Below are 8200 nucleotides of genomic sequence, written 5' to 3'. Positions count from 1 at the left end.
AATATGTCGCGATAAACATAATTATTGCGTTTGATACATTCCATTTGATAGCGGGAAGAAAATTATTGTCATAATAAAAAAAATTGTAGCAATTACTCAAGGATTGGAAGTAACTCGTTCCTTGTAACGTCGTTACCGTTACAATTACTTTTTTTTGGTAATTGATTGGTAACGACTTTATTTTATTTTTTTGGTAACTGTAACGGTAACGTAGTTACATTTTTTCGGTAACGGTAACGAATTATACATTTACTTTTACGGTTACTTTTTGTATTTGTGACAAAATTTTCGTATGTATATTCAATCTTCAGTTTTTAGCTAATATTCACATACATAGTTTACTCTTATTTTAAGATTGTTTTAAATAATGCCTTAAAATATTAATATGACTCTGTGATTGGTTTATGCAGATATCTTAAAAATGCCATAAGTCAATTAATATCACAAATTGACTTTGTACTTTAATAAGATATTTTTACATTATATATATATGCATCTTAAAATACTTAAAATAATTTTTTGTGAAAAATATCAGCTGAATTGCGTTTCAAGATAAAAAATTTAATTGGCGCGTTTAATTTAGTTTATAAAATTGGATATGTATATATAAATTTATTACGAAATATTAAGCATTAAGTTAGAAGCTCTTGCTCATATCGTAAAAGGCTTTAATTTTCTTAGTTGTATTTTTATGTATCGGTCTGGTGTCATTGTTGTATTGCTTTTATTAATATTAAAATAAAAAATTGCATCTTAAATTATTTAGATTGATCTTGTTTCAGCATTAAAAAAGAAACGGAAAAGTAACGAATCATTACTTTTTAAGTAACGGTAATAACGAGTTATTTTTTAAAATCAGTAACTATCAACGGTAACTAGTTACTTTCAAATATTTATTTTATTTAATAGTTTATATTTTAGTTATTTTTTTTAACTCGGTATCGAGTAACAATAACTTTCAAAAAGTAACTTTCCATTCCCTGTGGAAATACTCTTCTATATTATATTCTGCACATTTTTATGAATAATATCACGACGAAGCATTGTATATCCTAAATTTGACAATTAGCAATCACGTACCTATCTGCGGCCATGTCGTTAAATTTCTTCAAATAGACAGATCGTTGATTTGATATATTACCTCATCTATCACTATACGAAATAAGGCCGCAGGTGTCTATGCTTGTTACTATAGGAAAAGATAATATATCAAGTTTGATATTACGCCGTTATATACAACCGTCACACTTTCTATCTAGTCAAATCTTTTCAAATAGAGAGACCGGTTCGAGAGTTCGTTGACGTGTCCGTCAACCTGTCAAGATCGGTGAAATATGTCGCAGGTGAGCGAGAGCGACAGCGAGAGCGAGAGAGAGAGAGAGAGAGAGTGAGAGATACCGGTATACGTACCGGTATTTTCACGGACGATTAGCGATGTCGATTGCATCCGCGTAACTCCGGGTCCGAGTTACGCATTAATGCGAATATCACCGACGATAATTGGCGACGACGCGTCCGTCGCGATTAATACCGATAGCAGCGGCAGATAGGTATTGCCGGCGACAATTTATTTCCGAGGCGGTCAAGCGAGGCGTGTCGCGCGTAATACTTTGGAAGATCTATTTGCTAAGGCCAGGCGCGACTCATAATATCGATACTTGAAGACATTATTAAAATGTATATTACATGGAAATTTATATCTCCCCGTGCGTGTGCATCCCCTGGAGCAGCCACGTGTACGGCATCTCGAAAATACACGGGCAGGCTCGGAGCGTGAATCTAATTAGATCGCGTGTGCATTTGCATCTTAATTTAATTCGATCAAGTCAAGTCTAAACGAGGGATTACAATGGTGCAAAAGAGAGGCGCAGTGTTAAGCGCGATATACAACACGCGATTATTAATGCAGAATGTATAAATAACATTTACTGGTAACATATCGTTTCTGTACATTAATTAATGTGATATAAATAAAGAATACGTGATTGTTACAATACAGCATATATTCATTATTTCACAAAAATACAATTTAATTAATTAAATTTAAAAAATTAATTATATTTTATATTTCGAATGTAAAATGTAATTTATATTCGAAATTTCACAATTACTAATGTTATCAATAATTTTCTGTAAAAATTAAAGGAATATCTTTATTTAAATAGATTCATTCCAATTAATATTTACAGATAAAACACGTATATATGTATATCGCGCGTTTCAAAGGATCGAAGAAAATTAGTGATTTACGTTTCTAGCGGCGCATTGTTAATTTGCAAATTCCGTTTATGCGGCACGCCGGCCATTGATGGCATGCCTCACAGACGGATCACGCGGTGTTTCAGGAAGTTTCCTATTGACGGTAAACCGGTCGTACGGGCTCGCAGATGAAAGCCATTTGTGCAGTGACACAAATGATTTTGATTAACTCGCCTTGTTACAAGCGTCTGCAGCGACGTAAAGCATAATTAAGTGCACGCCGGACCCGATTGTCAATTTCCACGGATGTATTGTGCATTACTTTCCACGCGTGTCTCTCGTACTATCATCGGGCATCACTTCTAACAAACATATTCACGTAAGCGAAAGTCAAGACCATTAATGTGATCATTTATAACTGCAAAACACAATGCGGTAATGAATCTAGCGAGAAATCGTTAATATCAGTGAAATCGTCGAATTATTGCGGTACTTTAAATTAACGCTAAAGTGAAAATAAAATCTGGAAATCTCAGACTTTTTTAAGGACTTTTTAAAGATTCTCTGAAAATCTAAGTTTCTAATTACAGACCACTTTTTTGAGAACTTCTTTAACTTAAGAATTTTTAATGCAAGAAATTTTCCGACAAGTTTTAGAAGTAAAATTTTAAGATTGAGATTTTCTAAAAAAATCTGTATTACGCGCGAAATATGTTCAAGAAATTCTCTTCAAACGCGAAATTTATGTGATTAAAGCAATCAATTGAGATAAACGTCAAAAATATTTTATGACAAGTTTATGATAATGAATTTGTAGCAACTTTAACGTTCTGCTTCGCAAAAATCATTCGTTAAATTATGTGAAATTCGACTGTGTTTTGTCATATAATGCAAGGAAAGGCGTGGCATTTAATCAGCGAGCGCTTTTTTTGTGACATATTTTTCACGACGTAATACTCTGCTATTCTTTTTTGTGCCGTGACCTGCTCCATCCGTACAAAAGCAAGTAAAAGTCGTTTTCAATCTTTTGAGACTCAAGCACAGGCCTCAGAAGATGTTTCGTAATTTAGCCAAAAACTCTCTTTTGCGCTTTCATAGTGACTTTAAAGTCCTCATAAAATGTACATTTCTAAATGTCCGTAAAAACGCTCAGTTCTAATCAACGCAGCCAAGTTATTGCACATGTGACCAAAGCTTACGTTTTGCTCGATATTACATAAGCTCGTCAAAAAGATACGTGCAGCAAATTAATAAAATCAGTTTGCGATGTGAGGTGACAAAAGAAATTGAGCAAATAAACTGAAAAAAGTAAAAAAAAACATGTCATCATTTCGCCTTAAGTTATACTTAATTAGTAAAATACAAAAGCTCAGTTAAGATTTAATTTTCAACGATTTAACGGAATTCACGAAAATTCTCCAGATAGATCAACTAACGCGTTCTATCGATTGTAACTTCGTATCGTCACATCGTACAGATAAACGTCAAATATAAATTTCAACGCGAGGCGCACAATTGCACGTTTGCGAGAAAAAAGTGGCGTGCCAAGATAAATGAAAAATGTCGCTGAAAAACGCGCGTTCCCGTCGCGACTCCCTGTGTCGCTAAAAGACAATCGGCGGTAAATCGATTTCGACACATTCCGGTGTTTACGATCGACGATATAGCTCGCGCGGTGCGGCTCTCTCGCAGAATTCCGCGACGACACAGTTAAATGTCGTTCATTTACGAGGGAACGCCGCGAAACGCGCGTCGTCAGGCCTACAGCCGAGTGTAAGCGAATACCGCCAAGTCTCTAAGTCGCAGTACGACGAGGAACGCATGATCGCGGGGCCAAAAACGTAAGATAAAATCCCGATGCGCGCGCGCGACTGCCCCGTGTGTCGCGTCGTCGGGCCCCGTTTCGATCCCGCTTATGGGTCGAACGACCTCCACGCGCGTTTTCAGCGCGCTAATCGCAAAATTGGCCGACCGCAGAGTGGTGTTAAACATGTAACCCCGTGATGCGTCTGGGAATGTCCATTGATTTATAGATTGTTTGTGGCAATGCCTACCATATTGAATTTAAAAGGGAATAGATTCAAACGTGTAATGAAGCCTGTCGAAGCATATAAAATTATCCCGCAAACGGCCGCTTATTTCTTTATACTCCCTTTCCAGGGACGGTAATGAAACGAAAGTTATTTTACTTCGAGCGGTAATCGCATTACTTTCAGGTGCGGCGCAAATATTTCTTTCGAATAAAAAGCAATAAAACTCGGTCGTAAACGTTTTCTCTTAATTCTTACTTCGTGGATATTAAAGCTTCCTTTAGCTTTGAATTATTATGATCGCAATATTAAAACAAATAAAATTTACATTATAGTTAGCTTACATTAGTAAGCGAAAGCAAGCGACATTATCAAAACTGACTCTTAATTCCTTATTTGATTTGACGCGAGCACACACGAAATTTCTCTACGACAAGCATAAAAGTAAAATTACGGAACAAAAAATGATCGAGTCGTGGAGGAGTCTTAACGGGGAAAAAAATCACGACGGAGCAATCAAAGCGATGAATGATTATGAAAGAGTTCTTCCTAGTGATACCGCGCCCCATATTATTTATTTAAACCGTAGAGCGAAAACGAGGACACGCAGAGTCAGATTATGAGGTCGATTCGCCTCCACTCGACGGGCGGAGAGAAAGAGAAGGAAGAAGAGAGGAACGGCGCGGCGGAGAGGAAAGAGGCGGTGAAGGCGAGGGAGGGTGGGTTGCGCCGCAGAGTTGTAGAGGATAACTCGGATACCTTGTACAGAGCTACCGGCGTTTAACTTCTAATTGAATTGTGAATCCCAATGCCGGGGAGCGGCAGCACGGAAAGACCCGGCAGTTAAATCAACTGTGTGAACCGTCTAATTGAATTATCAATCCCCGGTATGGAGGAGGCGCCGAGGAAAAGCCAGAAAGATCTGCGATCGAGGTAACCGGATTAGCGCGAAGAAAAATCGTACGCGGGAGGGGAGGTGCAGGGCTCTCTCTCTTGGCTGGTAGGACAGAAACCAGGAGCCGAGGGAGTTAATTGCCCGTGGATTACAAGGATGTAAAACCGAACGTAAATGTGATGAGAGAGACGTGATTGTTCGACTCGGAGCGCGCGCCGTTGCGAGGAGGAAGAGGAGGAGATTGTAGCGGCGCGCCTTTGCATATTTGCGTCTCGCATTGGCTGAATTCTCCACAAGTTTAATGCGAATTTTTCATTCCTACAATGGCTCATGATGCTTCTGGAATTCCAGAATGCTCTTTCAGAGAGATGTTGTTAGGCTAAAAGTTGATATTCGATTTCTGAGCTATATAAAAAAAAAGTATTATAAGTCAATTTTTCACATGTATAAAAATATCTATCGATATGAATCTACGTTTTATCAACTTTCTCCTTTTACATCTCCTCCTCCCGCCTCCCCTCTCTCTCTTTCTTTCTCTCTCTCTCCCTTTCTCTCTCTGTTTAAGCTTTAAATTTTCCAATTAATTCCAAACATGCGATAAATAACTAACACCAACAATTACTGATAACTATCGCCGCGATTTACGTCGTGGCACTGCAAACTGTTAGATACTCGCTGCTACAGTGAAACAAAGTTTTAGGATCGAAAGTCGAGTGTAAGCGGCTTGCCGTGGTAACAACTCTCACGCTTCCGGGTAATTAATCAAATCCGGATCCGGCGCGGAAGGTAAACTTCAATGGACGAACGATACGTTGGCGCCCGTGAAAATATCTTAACCGCATGCGGAAACGAGAGTACAATCCGTCTAGACGACGCATTTAGCTCGCCAACTTGCGGTAACACGAAATACAATTTACGTCTGCATAGCACATACCCGATAGCCTTTGATTAAATAATAAGAGCAATACGAGTATTCTATCAAAATAAAGTATTTAATTTAGTTTGTATTAACTTTTATCCGTCTTCCTTTTTTTCTCTACGACGTAATACATTTTAATATTTATTGTTAGAAGTTTTTTGAGTTTCAAGTAAATTGTTGAGAATTTTTTATATTCTTCACATTTCGTCAACATATTATAATTTTATTAATCTCACTTCAGTCAGTATAATCAGTAAGATTTAATATATATCCATATATATTCGATCACTTTTTCTATTACAAATAACTATTCAACATAATTAATTTTATGAACAACATTTCGTAAACTACTTCTAACGTTAATTTCATTGCGTCGTCGCGAAATTTGTTCAAAATAAATTCTTAAATCGAAATTTTTATGGACTAATTTTGCATCCGACCTCCAATTTCTCGCGGTGAGCAAAAATCGTTGGTAATTCAAGAAGGGCGAAGGCGAAGGGGAAAGAAGGATTAGCACGCAGAATGTCTCGGGCGAAACTAGGTTTCCCGGTTTGCTGGGCGGATTAAAACTGCAATTATACGAAAAGAATAGCCCGCCCAAGAAACGGCCATTGAATGCGGGCGTAAAATTAAAATAATTTAGCCGCGGTTCTGCGGCATCATCATCGACGGCTTAATTCACCCTTCCAAAAGGAACGAAGAAAATAAAGGGTGGAATGAAGGGAAGCTCCTTTCTCCCAACGAAATAAATCCAGGAATTCGGGATTCAGAATTCATCCGGAGTGCAGGATAACATGAAACGTATTTTTGCATTAAATAGAGATGACATGTGATGTAAAAAGTAGATGATATACGGACAGAATAATATGTTGAGACCTGACTTTCCTGAGAAAATATAAAAGATAAGCCCTTTACGAAGGTGACGGATAATAGCAAGAAATTGAAATTGCGTTTCTTTACAATTTATATTCAATTTCCATATACATACCCGTTGCGATCGAGCTATCTCGGTAGGAAGACAGAGAAGGGGCTAAAAGGAAAACGCGTGCGAAGGGTGTAATCTCGTGGGGGATGGGCCGCGAAATAAATGCGCGCGTCTCCGAATTTTCAAGCCAGCTTTTGTCAAACCGGTCACGTAGTCCATGACACTCGGCATATGAACTATCGGCCGACATCAAGCAGCTCGCCCAGGCACCCGTAACTCCCATCAGAGCAACCTCCTCCTCCTCCTCCTCCCCTCCCACCCCACACATACATAAACACACACGCGCGCGCGCGCACACACACACACACACAGACGCAGCATTTCTCCCCGCGGCACTTTGCTCTCGAGGATATAAGCGGACGAAACGAGTTTCACCCTCAAAACGCTCGAGGGTAAGAACGGAGAGGGCAAAACGGCGCGATCCGCGATTCCACGTAACCGGGGAAACTTAAACGAGATAAGTCCCGCCGGCCGCTATTTCTCCGCAAGGAACGAGAAAGCGCAGCGCTCGCGAAAAGTTACTCGCGCGAGTCGTCTCGCTAGATGCAACGAGAAGTTACGCGGTCGATAGCTGTTTGGCTATTTTTTGTTTCTTTTTGATAAAGAAAACGCCAAGATATTGCAACAAGATATTGCAATTATGTGTACAAAATGTACACGTGTATAAGATACTTGCTTCCGAATGTCACAATTGTCTATATAAAATGGAAGTGATTTATGTAATTTTGAAATGTATAAAATATTTGAAATTGCAACACTTGGACAAGTTACGATTATCAAAAGGCTATCGTTACTTTCGAAAACATTAAATGCTTGAACTTGTTATAAATAATGTGCAAACGTATTTCAATTGTGATTTAGAAAATTTCTTATTATCTCTATATACATTCTTTATTTTCAACATTTCTGTAGTTTTATGTTCCGCACATAAAAAATAGACAATCAAAAAATTTGTCTAAATTTCTACCTCGCATAAAACGTTGAAGCAATATCATTGTTTCGTTGAAATTCCAATTTAGTTCAAAAAGGCATTTTTTTTGCGAATGTCGCAATTTTGGCATGTCGAATCCTCGGGTCAATCGAGACCAGATGACCACGGGAGAGGCGTCGGAGTTTCAGTTGTCCGCATTTGGGAGTCGTTTAGTAGTCGAGTGGAGGATGGTCCATCTAGA

This window comes from Wasmannia auropunctata, unplaced genomic scaffold, assembly GCF_000956235.1.
Source record: "Wasmannia auropunctata unplaced genomic scaffold, wasmannia.A_1.0 LD336038.1, whole genome shotgun sequence".
NCBI lineage: Eukaryota > Metazoa > Arthropoda > Insecta > Hymenoptera > Formicidae > Wasmannia > Wasmannia auropunctata.
Note: the sequence above shows the minus strand (reverse complement) of the source record.